This window comes from Ranitomeya variabilis, chromosome 8 (genome assembly GCF_051348905.1).
Source record: "Ranitomeya variabilis isolate aRanVar5 chromosome 8, aRanVar5.hap1, whole genome shotgun sequence".
Lineage (NCBI taxonomy): Eukaryota > Metazoa > Chordata > Amphibia > Anura > Dendrobatidae > Ranitomeya > Ranitomeya variabilis.
Window position 1 is genome coordinate 136387434 of NC_135239.1, and position 18113 is coordinate 136405546.

Below are 18113 nucleotides of genomic sequence, written 5' to 3' on the forward strand. Positions count from 1 at the left end.
ACGGCAACTAGCGGTGTTGGAGCCCAGGGGCAGGTGGAAAAGCAGAGGAACACAATGTAGGCCGAAGCCTGAGAAAGTCGAAAGGGAACCTTTAACCCCCCCCCAAGGCGTTTGTAGCTGAAAGAGCCAGCTTGTGCAGCACAAAAGATGCAAAAGGAAAAGGTGGCTCTTTTCATCATGCTCCTTGCAAACACAGAACTAAACACTTATAAAATGTGTCCCCTGAAGCCGTGAAACCGTCCCGGAGGTGGGACTTTCCTTCGTAATATGACGCAGCACAGCCATCATTACTACCCCCCCGCCGCCGTGCCCCGGCTCCTCAGCGTTGTTTGATTCCGTCCCGGAGCCTGCGCTGTTATGTTATCCCGTGGCCAGGCACACTTAGCGCTGCCCATCTTCTGACATCATTTGGTGTCAGGCTGGCTGCGCCTGTGCGGCCGCGCTGGCCGAGAGCCCGCCTCGCAGTGTCTTCTGATGTAATCCCACTGGGGGCCTGGGATCCATGGCCATGCGCAGTGCATATCCTCGCCTCTCACTCCCCTCCCTACGGCTTCTTTTCCAGACTGTGCGGTGTCACGGCCGTGGCATGCTATTAGGGACCAGCTGACACCGAACAGTCTGAAGAAGCCATAGGGAGATGAGTGAGAGGTGGAGGTTCAGATATGCACTGCGCATGTCCATAGATCCCAGGCCCCCAGTGGGATTAAATCAGAAGACACTGCGAGGCGGGCTCTCGGCCAGCGTGGCCGCACAGGCGCAGCCAGCCTGACACCAAATGATGCCAGAAGACGGGCAGCGCTAAGTGTGCCTGGCCACGGGATAACATAACAGCGCAGGCTCCGGGACGGAATCAAACAACGCTGAGGAGCCGGGGCGCGGCGCCGGGGGGGTAGGAATGACGGCTGTGCTGCGTCATATTACGAAGGAAAGTCCCACCTCCGGGACGGTTTTACGGTATCAGTGGACACATTTTATAAGTGTTAAGTTTTGCGTGTGCAAGGAGCAAAACCAAAATAGCTACCTTTTTCCTTGTGCAGCATTACTGCTGCACAAGGTGGCTCTTTCAGTAACAAACGCCTTGGGGGGGGGGGGGACAGATTCCCTTACATTTCAGTTGTTGTGTCAGCGTGGCGGTCGCATGACACATTGCCGGCTACACAGCTGGGGATCAGCTGACGTTACTGAAACCCAATAACACTGGGTCGTATGTTTTGACTGTACAGACGGCACGTCTGAGCCTCAACTGGCGGTGTTGGAGCCCAGGAATTTAAGTTCAGGTGGTAGAAAGATGAACACAACAGGAGACCTGGATAACGTATACAGTGACCTAATTATTTAATCAGGAGGAGTGGCAAATTCCTGCGAGATCCAGGCCTTGTTCATTTTCAGGAAAGTAAGCCGGTCAACGTTATCGGAGGATAGTCGCATGCGACGGTCAGTTAGTACACCACCTGCAGCACTAAAGACACGTTCCGATAATACACTGGCCGCAGGGCAAGACAGCACCTCCAATGCATACTGGCTTAGCTCTGGCCATGTATCCAGCTTTGAGACCCAAAACTTGAAAGGGGAAGAGCCGTCTGGGAGTACAGCAAGAGGGCAAGACATGTAGTCTGTCACCATCTGACGGAACCATTGCCTCCTGCTGACTGGAGCCGTCTGTGATGGTGTAGACTTTTGTGGCGGGCACAGAAAACTGTGCCACAGTTCGGCCATACTGGTCTTGCCTTGGGCAGAGGCACTGCTTCTGCTCCCTCTTTGTGCAGAGCCTCCACCACTGCCTGGACGCACTGAGCTGCTTTGGAATGCACTAGCAGCACTTCTCTCAGTTGGAATGGAGAAGATGATGGAACTGACCAGTGTGTCTTGGTACTCCCGCATTTTTCGCTCCCGGTTCAACGGTGTGATGAGGCTTTCTACATTGTCCCGGTAGCGAGGATCGAGGAGGGTGAACACCCAATAATCAGACATGTTGAGAATGTGGTCGATGCGGCGGTCGTTTCTCAGGCACTGCAGCATGTAATCCACCATGTGCTGCAGACTGCCAACTGCCCAAGAAACGCTGTCCCCAGCTGGAGGCGTGATCTCTGCCCGCTCGTCATCACCCCACCCTCGCTGTACACACTGAGTACTGGACAATTCGGGAACTCCCTCCTCTGGACGGATGTCTTCCTCCTCCATTGACTCCTCCTCATCCTCCTCACAAACTGTCCCCTGCCTACGCGTTTGTGAGGAACCACGTGGCGCTGACTGTCCAGAAGATGATGGAAGTGGTGAATCCTCATCCTCCACCTCTTCCACAACATCATCCCTTAGCGCTTGCAGTGATTTTTCAAGCAGGCAGATAAGGGGGACAGTCATGCTGACTAGTGCATCATCTGCACTCGCCATCCGCGTGGAATAATCAAAGGGACGCAAAACCTGGCAGACATCCTTCATAGTGGCCCACTCTGTGGTTGTGAAGTCTGTACGGCGCTGACTGCGACTTTTTTGCGCCTGATACAGCTGGTACTCCATTACAGCTTGCTGCTGCTCACACAACCGCTCCAACATATGTAACGTGGAATTCCACCTGGTAGGTAGGTCACATATGATGCGATGTTCCGGCAGGCGGTGTCGGCGCTGCAGAGCCGCAATGCGCGCTTTTGCCGTGCTGGAACGCCGCAAGTGAGCACACTCTAGGCGGACCTTGTGCAGCAGTGCATCAAGATCCGGATAGTCCCTCAAAAAACTCTGCACGACCAAATTGAGCACATGTGCCAGACATGGGATGTGAGTGAGGTTGCCGAGGCCCAGGGCTGCCACCAGATTTCGGCCATTATCACACACTACCATGCCTGGCTGGAGATTCGCTGGCTCAAACCACACATCGCTCTCCTGCTTGATGGCATTCCAGAGCTCCTGCGCTGTGTGGCTACGATTCCCCAAAAAAATTAATTTCAACACGGCCTGTTGACGTTTGGCCACGGCTGTGCTCATGTCGGTCGTAACAGGTACATGTTCAACACGGGTCCATGTGGAGGTGGACTGTGACGGCTCCTGCAGCGATGATTCTGAGGAACTGGTGTAAGAGGAGGAGTCAATGCGTACAGAATGGATTCCTGCAATCCTTGGAGTGGGCAGGACACGTCCTGCGCCACTCGCACGGTCTGTACCCGGCTCAACTACATTAACCCAATGGGCAGTGAGGGAAAGGTATCGCCCCTGTCCATGTTGACTGGTCCACGCATCGGTGGTGAGGTGGACCTTGCTACTGACGGCGTTCAGTAGCGCGTGTTTTATGTGTCCCTCAACATGCTTGTGCAGGGCAGGGACGGCTTGCCTGCTGAAGTAAAAGCGGCTGGGCACACTGTACTGTGGGACTGCCAATGACATCAAGTCACGGAAGCTGTCAGTCTCCACCAGCCTGAATGACAGCATTTCCAGTGACAGAAGTTTGGCAATGCCTGCAGTCAGAGCCTGTGCTCGTGGGTGGTTTGACGAGAAAGGCCGCCTTTTCTCCCATGCCTGTACTACCGATGGCTGTAGACTGGGCTGGGAGTGTGTGGTTGACTGGGAAAGTGGTGCTGCGGGTGGAATGACAGCGGGTCTCTGGACAACAGGGCCAGAGGTTCTTCCACGGCGATCCTGGGAGGAAGCCGAACCAGCTGCGTGTGAGCTAGAGGAAGAGGCAACACGAGCTGAAGAGGTGGTAGCTGCCGCTGTTGGTTGGCCTAGCTCTTCAGTGTGTTTGTCTAACTCCGCCGGGTGCCTGTTGCGCACATGTTTCCACATGTTGGAGGTATTGAGGTTGGCGACTTTTTGACCTCTTTTGATTTTTTGATGACACACCTTGCATCTGACATAGCAAATGTCATCTGCAACTGTGTCAAAAAAGGACCAGGCACTGCAAGTCTTGGGAGCCCCCCTTTTGACTTTTGGAAGAGACATGCTCCTTACGGGTGCCAAAGCGGAGGCTGCAGGATCCGCAGTCTTCCCCCTCCCTCTCCCTCTTTGGGCCGTACGGGGAATCTCTTCCTCAGAGCTGCTCCCACCACCTTCCTGTCCCTGACGCCAAGATGGGTCAAGGACCTCATCATCTACACTACCCTCTGCCCCCAACTGCTCCTCCTGGGTAGTCTCAGCAGCAGAGCACGCACCAGTAAGTGGCACCTGAGTGTCATCATCAGCTGATGCGGCCTGCGAGGTGGTGACCGGAGCCACTGGCCCACCCGCCTCTTCAGAGGAAGACAGAAAAAGCGGTTGGGCATCACTGCACCCTGCCTCTTCTTCCATTTCTCCAATGCTGCTTGGCTGGCCCCCTGTTTCCAAGCCAAGAGATGATTCAGAGAACAGAAGTAGAGACTGCTCCTGTCCTGGGATCTCTGTCTGCCTGGGCAATTTTGCAGGTGGTGAAGAGACAGATGGCTGCTCTCCAGTGCTCTGTGTCTGAGAGGATGTGGCACTAATGGAAGTTGATGCATTAGCTGCCATCCATCCCACAACGGCTTCAATTTGGTCTTGACGCAGCAGCGGTGTACGGCGCTCGGCGACAAAGCTGCGCATGAACGACTGTTCCCTTGTGAAAGTGGGTGCTGATGACTCACCGGTGCCCGCAGCAGGCACAGAATCCCCACGTCCCCTCCCTGCTCCGCGCCCACGCCCACGCCCACGTGCCTTACTCACTGCCTTCTTCATCTTGGTTGACTGATAAAGATAAGCAGAAAAGTACTAACGGCTTTGTGTGCTTATTCCTGAGCAACTCCTCCTAACAGGTATAAGACACACTAATTTTCTAAAGTGTGGACTAGACTTGAATATGAGCTAATGTGGCCTACACAAATGTAAAGTGGTGTAACTGGTGTGTTTGGTGAACTTTATTATTTATTTATTTTTTGGGGGCTGAACTGACAACGGATAGAGCTGCAGTCACACGGAGACCGTGCAGACAGACGTAAACGGCGCTGCAAGGCCCAAAAACCCTCCTCTACTTTATCCTATGTAGTGTTTTTCCACAAATTAGCTGGAGACGGGTGGAAAGACACTAATAGGATTTTTTTTAATTAATTAGCAGCAGACTACACTACTTGAAAACAAAATGAAAATTGATTTGGCGGTATGACGCAGTGAACAACCCTGAGCTGGAGACAACCAAGCTACGGCTGCTCACAGACTACAGGGCGAGCTGCAGTCACACGGAGACCGTGCAGACAGCCGTAAACGGCGCTGCAAGGCCCAAAAACCCTCCTCTACTTTATCCTATGTAGTGTTTTTCCACAAATTAGCTGGAGACGGGTGGAAAGACACTAATAGGATTTTTTTAAATTAATTAGCAGCAGACTACACTACTTGAAAACAAAATGAAAATTGATTTGGCGGTATGACGCAGTGAACAACCCTGAGCTGGAGACAACCAAGCTACGGCTGCTCACAGACTACAGGGCGAGCTGCAGTCACACGGAGACCGTGCAGACAGCCGTAAACGGCGCTGCAAGGCCCAAAAACCCTCCTCTACTTTATCCTATGTAGTGTTTTTCCACAAATTAGCTGGAGACGGGTGGAAAGACACTAATAGGAATTTTTGGAAAAAATGTGCAGCAGCCTGCACTACTTCAAAAAAAAAAAAAAAAAGGACAGTATGAGGCAATGAACCACCCTCCCTGAACTGAATACAACCAGCTATGGATGGCCTATGTGGCTGCACTCAGACTAGAGAGTGGGCTGCACTCACACACACACACAGAGAGACCTTGCAGATCGCTGTGAAAACAGCGCTACAAGGCAAAAGGAAGGTGATTAGTAGGTGAACACAGCGGTTGCTAAATTAGCCTTTGGAAAGCACAAAGAAGCAAATCGCTATCTCTAAACTGTCCCTCAGTCAGCAAACAGCGTCCTGTCACTAACTGAATTCACAGCAGAGTGATCGCAAAATGGCGCCAGCGACTTTTAAACTGCATCATGACATCATTTAAGCAGCCAATCACAGCCTTGCCAGTAGTTTCATGCCCTCCATGCTAAACAGGATGTGCCCACACTTGGAATCTTTCTCATTGGCTGAATTTCTGAATTTTGAATCATGGAACTTCCGATTCCGGTATCCGATACGCGCCAAGTATCGGAATCCCGGTATCGGAATTCCGATACCGCAAGTATCGGCCGATACCCGATACTTGCGGTATCGGAATGCTCAACACTAGTCTCAATTAATTTTACTTTTATTGGTATCTATTTTTATTTTTGACATTTACTGGTAGCTGCTGCATTTTCCACCCTAGGCTTATACTCGAGTCATTAAGTTTTCCCAGTTTTTTGTGGGAAAATTAGGGGTCTCAGCTTATACTCGGGTCGGCTTTTACTCGAGTATATACGGTACTTTTTAATTATACGGATCAATTTGTGAAGCACCTTGGGGTTCAAAGTGCTCACAAAGTGCTCAGTGGACGTAGTGTATATGGACTTTTCAAAAGCTTTTGATACGGTGCCACACAAAAGGTTGATACATAAAATGAGAATAATGGGGATAGTGGAAAATATGTGTAAGTGGGTTGAGAGCTGGCTCAGGGATAGGAAACAAAGGGTGGTTATTAATGGAGCACACTCGGACTGGGTCGCGGTTAGCAGTGGGGTACCACAGGGGTCAGTATTGGGCCCTCTTCTTTTTAACATATTTATTAATGACCTTGTAGGGGGCATTCAGAGTAGAATTTCAATATTTGCAGATGACACTAAACTCTGCAGGGTAATCAATACAGGGGAGGACAATTTTATATTACAGGATGATTTATGTAAACTAGAAGCTTGGGCTGATAAATGGCAAATGAGCTTTAATGGGGATAAATGTAAGGTCATGCACTTGGGTAGAAGTAATAAGATGTATAACTCTGTGCTTAATTCTAAAACTCTGGGCAATACCGTCAATGAAAAACACCTGGGTGTATGGGTGTATGACAAACTCATATTCAGTGGCCAGTGTCAGGCAGCTGCTACAAAAGCAAATAAAATAATGGGATGTATCAAAAGAGGCATAGATGCTCATGAGGAGAACATAATTTTACCTTTATACAAGTCGCTAGTTCGACCACACTTAGAATACTGTGCACAGTTCTGGTCTCCGGTGTATAAGAAAGACATAGCTGAACTGGAGCGGGTGCAGAGAAGAGCGACCAAGGTTATTAGAGGACTGGGGGGTCTGCAATACCAAGATAGGTTATTGCACTTGGGGCTGTTTAGTTTGGAAAAACGAAGACTAAGGGGTGATCTTATTTTAATGTATAAATATATGAGGGGACAGTACAAAGACCTTACTGATAATCTTTTTAATCATAGACCTGAGACAGGGACAAGGGGGCATCCTCTACGTCTGGAGGAAAGAAGGTTTAAGCATAATAACAGACGCGGATTCTTTACTGTAAGAGCAGTGAGACTATGGAACTCTCTGCCGTATGATGTTGTAATGAGTGATTCATTACTTACATTTAAGAGGGGACTGGATGTCTTTCTTGAAAAGTATAATGTTACAGGGTGTATACACTAGATTCCTTGATAGGGCGTTGATCCAGGGAACTAGTCTGACTGCCGTATGTGGAGTCGGGAAGGAATTTTTTTCCCCAATGTGGAGCTTACTCTTTGCCACATGGTTTTTTTTTGCCTTCCTCTGGATCAACATGTTAGGGCATGTTAGGTTAGGCTATGGGTTGAACTAGATAGACTTAAAGAAGTTGTCCACTACTATAACCTTTTTTTTTTTTTTTCTTAAATCTTGCTATTATGGGCCACTGAAAACATCTACTGTGTTTATTTTAGCAATATTACCTTTTATCATGCTGTAGCAGCACATTTTAGTGCTGGATTCAGCTCTCATGGGGTTAATCGACAACTTCCATTCTCCTGAGTCATTGTGCTCTAATACTACAAGTTCCATGATGCATTGCACTGGCCACTAAGCCTGAACTTAGCACACCCTCTCCAAAACACACCCCAACCCCTCCCTCCTCTCCCTCCTCTAGCTTCAAAAAGATTTGTGATGTCATTTCTGTCCGACCTCCTCTTTTACATTTGTCCAACCCACACTCCATTACAGATAGATAGAGGGAAAGATAGATAGAGGGAAAGATAGATAGATAGATAGAGGGAAAGATAGATAGATAGATATGGGATAGATAGATAGATAGATAGATAGATAGATAGATACATACATACAGATATATCTATGTCTATTTCCATAGGTATGTCTATATCCATGTTTCTAAACCCCTTCACCCCTGGAGCTTTTTTGTTTTCGTTTATCGCTCCCCTTCTATCCAGAGCCATAATTTTTCCGTCAGTATGGCCATGTGAGGGCTTATCTTTTGCGGAACAAGTTCTACTTTTGAACGCCATCATTGGTTTTAGCATGTCGTGTAGCAGAAAATGTGAAAAAAATTCAAAGTGCAATGAAATGGCAAAAAAAGTGCAATCCCACGCTTGCTTTTTGCTTGGCTTTTTGGCTAGGTTCACTAAATGCTAAGGCTGTGTGCACACGTTGCGGATCTGATTGCAGATCCGCAGCGTTTTTTGCTGCACTGAATTGCATCAAATCCGCAGTGTAGTGTACAACCAATGTAAGTCTATGGGAGCCGCAGACTTGTGCACATGCTGCGGAAAAAGCCGCACCAAGAACTGCATCAAAACCGCACCAAAAACTGTATCAAAACCGCACCAAAACTGCAAAACTGCACCAGGTTTTGATGCAGTTTTTGGTGCAGTTTTGATGCAGTTTTTGGTGCAGTTTTGATGCTTTTTTTGGTGCGGTTTATGCACGGTTTTAATGCCGTTTTTGGAAATAAGTAAATAAACGGAAAATGTGCATGATTTGAATGGAAACATGCATGAAAAAACGGATTCCAAGGCCGGATTCATCATTTCACAGCTCAGTTTCATACTTTTTTTGCCGGATCCGTCGCTGTGCGTTTTTTCGCCGGACAGAAAAAACGTTCCTCTGTATGTGTTTTCCATCCGGTGGAAACAGCTTTTTTGACGGATCCGGCAAAAAACGGATGAAACTCTATGAGAAAAAGACGGATCCGTCGGAAAAAAATGGATCAGTTTTTTTCAAAACTCGCCGGATTGTGCCTCACGGCAAAAACCTGATGTGTGAAAGCACCCAAATATATGGATAGATACATCTATGTATCTATAGATATATCTATAGATAAATATATCTATAGATAGATATATCCATAGATATATAATAGAAAGGCCGATGTTTCTATAAGGCTACTTTCACACTTGCGTTTTTCGCAATCCGTCTTTTTGGGAAAAAAACGGATCCTGCAAATGTGCTCGCAGGATGCGTTTTTTACCCATAGACGTGTATTAGTGAAGGATCGCGACGGATGGCCACACGTCGCGTCCATCGTGCAACGGATGCGTCGTGTTTTGGCGGACCGTTGGCACATCCGTCACGTCTGCCATTTTCTACCGTGCATACGCGGCCAAAACTCCGCCCCCTCCTCCCCGGACTTCAGAATGGGCAGCGGATGCGTTGAAAAACTGCATCCGCTGCCCACGACGTGCACAAATTTCACAACGTGCGTCGGTACGTCGGCCCAACGCATAGCGATGGACCCGTGCCGACCCAAGTGTGAAACAGGGCTTAATGAGCGTTTAATTTAATAAAAAACTGAAAAAAACGGCGTGGGCTCCCGCGCAATTTTCTGCGCCAGAGGGGGAAAGCCGACGGCCGGGGGCCAATATTTGTAGCCTGCTATGAATATCAGCCCGCAGCTGTCTGCGTAGCCTTTACCGGCTATTAAAATAGAGGGACCCCCCCAAAAAAATGACGTGGGGTCCCCCTATATTTTATAGCCAGAAAGGCTACGCAGACAGCTGCGGGCTGATATTCATAGCCTAGAGAGGGGCCATGGATATTGGTCCCCCCCGGCTACAAATACCAGTCCGCAGCCACCCCAGAAATGGCGCATCTGTAAGTCTACGTTCACATTAGCGTTCGGCGCCGCAGCGTCGCCGCATGCGTCATGCGCCCCTATATTTAACATGGGGGCGCATGGACATGCATTGTGCTGCGTTTTGCGACGCATGGGTTTTTTTGGCCGCAAGCATTGGGCGCAGAGGACGCAGCAAGTTGCATTTTTTTTGCGTCCAACTTTCGGGCAAAAAGGACGCATGCGTCGCAAAACGCAGCGTTTTAGCGTGCGTTTTGTTGCGTTTTTGTTTGCGTTGTGCGTTGCGTCTCCGACGCTGCGGCGCACAACGCAAATGTGAACGTAGCCTTAGATGCGCCAATTCCGGCACTGAGGCTGGTTTCACACTTGCGTTTTTGGACGCTGCGTTTTAGCGCTAGAAAATGCATGCGTTTTTTTTCCTATACTTAACATTAAAAACGCATGCGTTTTTTCGCATGCGTTTTGACGCGTTTTCGGCAACGCATGCGTTTTTGAACGCGCGCGTTTGTTTGCGTTAAAAACGCATGCGTTTTTATAGAAAAAAAAAACAGAAAAAACACTGAAAAACCACCCACCACCATCAGGGTGATAAAGGGATCCAAACCCTAACCCTACCCCTAACCTCACCCCTAACCGTTTAATGAACATTTTATGACATAGTGCCACGATATTTCAGTGCCACGTATGTAAGTGCCACGTATGTAAGTGCCACGTATGTAAGTGCCACGTGCCACGTATGTAAGTGTCACGTATGTAAGTGCCACGTATGTAAGTGCCACGTATGTAAGTGCCACGTGCCACGTATATAAGTGCCACGTATGTAAGTGCCACGTGCCACGTATTTTAGTGCCACGTATGTAAGTGTCACGTATGTAAGTGCCACGTATGTAAGTGCCACGTATGTAAGTGTCACGTATGTAAGTGCCACGTATGTAAGTGCCACGTATGTAAGTGCCACGTGCCACGTATATAAGTGCCACGTATTTTAGTGCCACGTGCCACGTATTTTAGTGCCACGTATGTAAGTGCCACATATGTAAGTGCCACGTATGTAAGTGCCACGTGCCACGTATGTAAGTGCCACATATGTAAGTGCCACGTATGTAAATGCCACGTGCCACGTATGTAAGTGCCACATATGTAAGTGTCACGTATGTAAGTGCCACGTAGATAAGTGCCACGTATGCAAGTGCCACGTGCCACATATGTAAGTGCCACGTATGCAAGTGCCACGTGCCACGTATATAAGTGCCACGTATGTAAGTGCCACGTGCCACGTATTTAAGTGCCACGTATGTAAGTGCCACGTATGTAAGTGCCACGTATGTAAGTGCCACGTATGTAAGTGTCACGTATGTAAGTGCCACGTACATAAGTGCCACGTATGTAAGTGCCACGTGCCACATATGTAAGTGCCACGTATGTAAGTGCCATGTATGTAAGTGCCATGTATGTAAGTGCCACGTATTTAAGTGCCACGTATTTAAGTGCCACGTGACACGTATATCAGTGCCACGGATTTAAGTGCCACGTATTTCAGTACCACGTGCCATGTATTTAAGTGCCACGGATTTAAGTGCCACCTATGTAAGTGCCACGTATTTCAGTGCCACGTATGTAAGTGCCACGTATGTAAGTGCCACGTACCACGTATTTCAGTGCCACGTATTTCAGTGCCACGTATTTCAGTGCCACGTATTTCTGTCACGTTTAGGGTTAGAGTTAGGCCCTAACCCTACCCCTAGCTATTTCTATTTATAGTGGGTTTTCTTGTGGATTTTGATGATTGGCAGCTGTCACACACTTCTCAGCATGCGTTTTAAAAACGCAAACGCATGAAAAAACGCATGTAAACGCGGCAAAACGCCGCGTTTTTTTTTCTACATGCAAAAACGCATGCGTCTAAAAAACGCAGCGTTTTTCCACGTTTACATGCGTTTTTTCACACATGCGGTTTTTTAAAAAACGCATGCAGATAAAAACGCAAGTGTGAAACCAGCCTAAGCCCCTCTCTTCCCACTCCCGTGTAGCGGTGGGATATGGGGTAATGAAGGGTTAATGTCACCTTGCTATTGTAAGGTGACATTAAGCCGGGTTAATAACGGAGAGGCGTCAATAAGACGCCTATCCGTTATTAATCCAATAGTAAGAAAGGGTTAATAAAACACACACATTTTGAAAAAAGTATTTTAATATTCTTCATTTAACCATACTTACCATACTTCAGCGCCTGCAAAAAAAGTAAAATAATAAACCGTATACTACCTTTCCGCCGTAGTCCAATTAATAACGAGTGTCCCATGACGATCTCCCCTATAAAACAGTGACATTGGGTGATGTCACTGCTCTATAGGACCCTCAGTGACACACTGACAGGAGACAATGGCTCCAGCAGTGCATCACTGAGGTTACTCTAGTTCACTGGTCTCACTTTATGGCAATTGCTGCGTGGGAAAATATCTCACCCAGCAATGCCAATAGTGAGACTAGGGACTATTTTCTCACAGGGGCGTAGGAATACCTTGTGAGGAATACATGATGGAAGGATACCTTCCATCATTGTGTTCCTGGAGCCCCTGGAGAGTGGTCGCATCAACTGATGCTCCTGCTCTCCACGGGAGATCGTCGTGGGACACTCGTTTTAATTGGATTTCTGCGGACAGGGAGTATATTTTCTTTGTTTATTATTTTAATATTTTTTTACAGGTGACAATGGCTTCGGGGAACAAAGTGACAAGTGATGGTGAGTATGTACTCTATGTTATATGTACTGTATGTCTGTAGTATGTATGTATGTACTGTATGTCACATGTAGTTGCATGGTGCATGTCGTCGCATGGTGCATGTCGCCGCATGGTGCATGTTGTTGCATGTTGTCGCATGGTGCATGTCGTCGCATGGTGCATGTCGTCGCATGGTGCATGTCGCATGTCGCCGCATGGTGCATGTTGTTGCATGTCGTCGCATGGTGCATGTCGGCGCATGGTGCATGTTGCCTCATGGTGCATGTTGTCGCATGTCGTCGCATGGTGCATGTCGTCGCATGGTGCATGTCGTCGCATGGTGCATGTCGCATGTCGCCGCATGGTGCATGTTGTTGCATGTCGTCGCATGGTGCATGTCAGCGCATGGTGCATGTTGCCTCATGGTGCATGTTGTTGCATGTCGTCGTATGGTGCATGTCGTCGCATGGTGCATGTCGCAGCATGGTGCATGTTGTTGCATGTTGTCGCATGGTGCATGTCGGCGCATGGTGCATGTCGTCGCATGGTGCCGCATGGTGCATGTTGTCGCATGTCGTCGTATGGTGCATGTCGTCGCATGGTGCATGTCGCCGCATGGTGCATGTTGTTGCATGTCGTCGCATGGTGCATGTCGTCGCATGGTGTGTTGTATGTATGTATGTAGCGTACTGTGTTTTTTTTTTTTTACATTCAACACATTAGCCGGATGATGGGACTACTACTGTCCCATCATTGACTAATGTGTCACTCACTGTCAGTGTAGCAGGCAGAGCCCGATGGGACTTGTAGTCCCATCGGACGATGCCTGCACACACACGCACAGCGTCGGCATGCACACACACACGCACAGCGCCGGCACACACACGCACAGCGCCGGCACACACACGCACAGCGTCGGCACACACACGCACAGCGCCGGCACACACACGCACAGCGTCGGCACACACACGCACAGCGTCGGCACACACACGCACAGCGCCGGCACACACACGCACAGCGCCGGCACACACACGCACAGCGCCGGCACGCACAGTGCCGGCACACACGCACAGCGTCGGCACACACACGCACAGCGCTGGCACACACGCACAGCGTCGGCACACACACGCACAGCGCCGGCACACACACGCACAGCGCCGGCACACACACGCACAGCGCCGGCACACACGCACAGCGTCGGCACACACACGCACAGCGCTGGCACACACGCACAGCGTCGGCACACACGCGCACAACGTCGGCACACACACGCACAGCGCCGGCACACACAAGCACAGCGCCGGCACACACGCACAGCGCCGGCACACACACGCACAGCGCCGGCACACACGCACAGCGTCGGCACACACACGCACAGCGCCGGGACACACAGCGCCGGCACACACACGCACAGCGCCGGCACACACAGCGCCGGCACACACGCACAGCGTCGGCACACACACGCACAGCGCCGGCACACACACGCACAGCGCCGGCACACACACGCACAGCGCCGGCACACACACACACAGCGCCGGCACACACGCACAGCGTCGGCACATACACGCACAGCGCCGGCACACACGCACAGCATCGGCACACACACGCACAGCGCCGGCACACACAGCGCCGGCACACACACGCACAGCGCCGGCACACACAGCACCGGCACACACGCACAGCATCGGCACACACACGCACAGCGCCAGCACACACACGCACAGCGCCGGCACACACACGCACAGCGCCGGCACACACACGCACAGCGCCGGCACACACATGCACAGCGCTGGCACACACAGCGCCGGCACACACGCACAGCGTCGGCACACACAGCGCCGGCACACACGCACAGCGTCGGCACACACACGCACAGCGCCGGCACACACAGCGTCGGCGCACACACGCACAGCGTCAGCACACACACGCACAGCGCCGGCACGCACAGCGCCGGCACACACGCACAGCGTCGGCACACACACGCACAGCGCCGGCACGCACAGCGCCGGCACACACGCACAGCGTCGGCACACACACGCACAGCACCGGCACACACAGCGCCAGCACACACACGCACAGTGCCGGCGGGCAGAAGCACCGGCGCCGGCGGGCACATGCACCGGCGGGCAGAAACACCAGCGCCGGCGGGCAGAAACACCGGCGCCGGCGGGCACAAGCACAGGCAGACCCCCGGCGACCGTAGCACAGCCCAGCCACACATCATGATCCCAGCACTGAGCAGTGAGCACACACAGCCCCGCCCGCCCCCAGCACAGCCCTGCAGGCAGCCCCCAGCACCGCCCACAGCCCAGTCACTCTTGCTGAGTGACTGCTGACTGTGGGGGCTGGTCACGCCTGCTGCTGACGTCACATCAATTTTCAGAGCCTGGAAATTGACGTGACGTCGGTGGAAAAGAGCGGCGGCTGCAGTCTGGGGGTCATGTGACCCGGACTCAGCAGGAGGAATAGCGCCGCTCACAGGCGAAAACGTCAACAGAAGGTAATGGCACAATTCATTAGGGGCCCGGGGGGGGTACATTGGGGGGTTAATTGAAAGTAGTGGACAACCCCTTTAAAGTCTTCCTTCAACCTTAATAACTACAGTATGTAACTATGTAAGAGGGACATGATTGATGGCTCTGAGGCGAATGACACCAGGGGATAAGACATACCTCCAGGACACAATAGAGGTATGGCTGGAAATTTATAAAAGTCATTATTTCAGCGTTTCTAGGGATAAAAAGCATAACAGCCATCTTCACAGAATGCAGCCTTAGTGCTGCTGAAGGTGGCTCTTTTGCTTAAAAACGCCCTGGGGGGATGACAGTTTCCCTTTGAATTAGTGACGAAATGTACAATTGGTGAAGAAAGTTTGAACTTGATGAACCTATGTCTTTTTTCATCCTATGTAATTATGTAGCTGTATATATATTTTTCCCAGTGTGCTGTCCCCGCGTTTCAGAAGCACTTGTTACTTAATATCAACCATGCTCTCCAGCGCAGTCGCAGGGAAGTTCCACCTAACCACAGATACGTGGACAAGTTTTTGCAGACAGGGACGCTAGATTTCCTTGAAAGCACACTAGGTGAACCTGGTGGAGTCTAGGACAGAGTCAGAGGCTGGGACATCATACATCTTACCCATGTCAAGAAGAGCATACCCAAATTCAATCAAGGTTTCAGTCTCCTTATATGCCAGTTCCTATCTCTCTTCCTCATCCTCAGCTGATCTAGCCTCCCCATCACTCTCCAGCTGGGAGCTCTGCAGCACTGCCTTGGGGAAGTGGCAGCACTCCCTGCTGAAGCTCATCTGTTTAGGTGATAAAGCACACAACACAGCTGAACTGTTGAAAGAGATAAGAGACCAGACCAATCAGTAGCTCTCCGTGTTGAACGTCCAACCAAGTCTGGTTGTGTGTGGTAATGTGCGTAAATTGGTGGCGGCTTTAAAGCTTGGCAAGCTGGTACACATGCTGAATTTGCTTGTACAGTGGTTTTTAAAAACATACACTGACTTGCCAGACCTATTTGCCAACATACTCTGTGTCAGCGCCCATTTCCTAAAGTCAACTCTGGCTTTCGCGGATCTGGCTGTGCTGCAGCATCGCTTTAGTTTGCTTCATCTTCGAATGATTTGTGACCTGCCCACATGCTGGAATTCAACCTTTCATATATTGGCAAGACTTAGTGAGCAGCAGAGAGCAGTGGCTGAATTCCGGGTTCTCAATGCCCTTATGAGTAACACTCAGCCCCACACAAAAACTGCCGAATGTGTGTGAATCACTGACATATGTGAGGTGAGCACCAAAATGGGGAGTACTGATGACTCTATTATAGTAACATAGTAACATAGTTAGTAAGGCCAAAAAAAGACATTTGTCCATCCAGTTCAGCCTATATTCCTATATTCCATCATAATAAATCCCCAGATCTACATCCTTCTACAGAACCTAATAATTGTATGATACAATATTGTTCTGCTCCAGGAAGACATCCAGGCCTCTCTTGAACCCCTCGACTGAGTTCGCCATCACCACCTCCTCAGGCAAGCAATTCCAGATTCTCACTGCCCTAACAGTAAAGAATCCTCTTCTATGTTGGTGGAAAAACCTTCTCTCCTCCAGACGCAAAGAATGCCCCCTTGTGCCCGTCACCTTCCTTGGTATAAACAGATCCTCAGTGAGATATTTGTATTGTCCCCTTATATACTTATACATGGTTATTAGATCGCCCCTCAGTCGTCTTTTTTCTAGACTAAATAATCCTAATTTCGCTAATCTATCTGGGTATTGTAGTTCTCCCATCCCCTTTATTAACTTTGTTGCCCTCCTTTGTACTCTCTCTAGTTCCATTATATCCTTCCTGAGCACCGGTGCCCAAAACTGGACAGAGTACTCCATGTGCGGTCTAACTAGGGATTTGTACAGAGGCAGTATAATGCTCTCATCATGTGTATCCAGACCTCTTTTAATGCACCCCATGATCCTGTTTGCCTTGGCAGCTGCTGCCTGGCACTGGCTGCTCCAGGTAAGTTTATCATTAACTAGGATCCCCAAGTCCTTCTCCCTGTCAGATTTACCCAGTGGTTTCCCATTCAGTGTGTAATGGTGATATTGATTCCTTCTTCCCATGTGTATCAGTGTAACCATCCCGCTGCTCTGTCTATTAAAACGTTTGCTGCAGAAATTCAAAGATGAAGCTTTGAATGCCAAGCAGGTGGCAATGGAGCAAGATTTTACAATGGAAGATACCACACAGCCCAACCTCAGACAATCTTCTCAGGCCACAATGGGTGATGACGAGGAACAGGTGGAAGATGAGGAGAAACAGGAGTATTTTGTCTGCGATACAAAGGACATTCCCTATCCCAACTTAATCCCTGTTCAGCATGGATGGCCTGAAGAGGAGGCAAGGCCTCATGAGTAGTGTTGAGCATTCCGATACCGCAAGTATCGGGTATCGGCCGATATTTGCTGTATCGGAATTCCGATACCGAGATCCGATACTTTTGTGGTATCGGGTATCGGTATCAAAACAACATTAATGTGTAAAATACAACATTAATGTGTAAAATAAAGAATTAAAATAAAAAATATTGCTATACTCACCTCTCCGACGCAGCCTGGACCTCACCGAGGGAACCGGCAGCGTTCTTTGCTTAAAATGCGCGTTTTTCCTTCCTTCCGTGACGTCACGGCTTCTGATTGGTCGCGTGCCACCCATGTGGCTGCGACACGACCAATCACAGCAAGCCGTGACGTAATTTTCAGGTCCTTCTAGGCATTCAATATTTTAAAATTACATTCCGGCTTTGTGATTGGTCGCGTCGCGGTCACATGGGCGACGCGACCAATCACAAGCCGTGACGTCACGGGAGGCAGGAAACGCGCGCATTTTTAAAATTACGTCGCGGCTTGTGATTGGTTGCGTGCCGCCCATGTGACCGCGACGCGACCAATCACAGCAA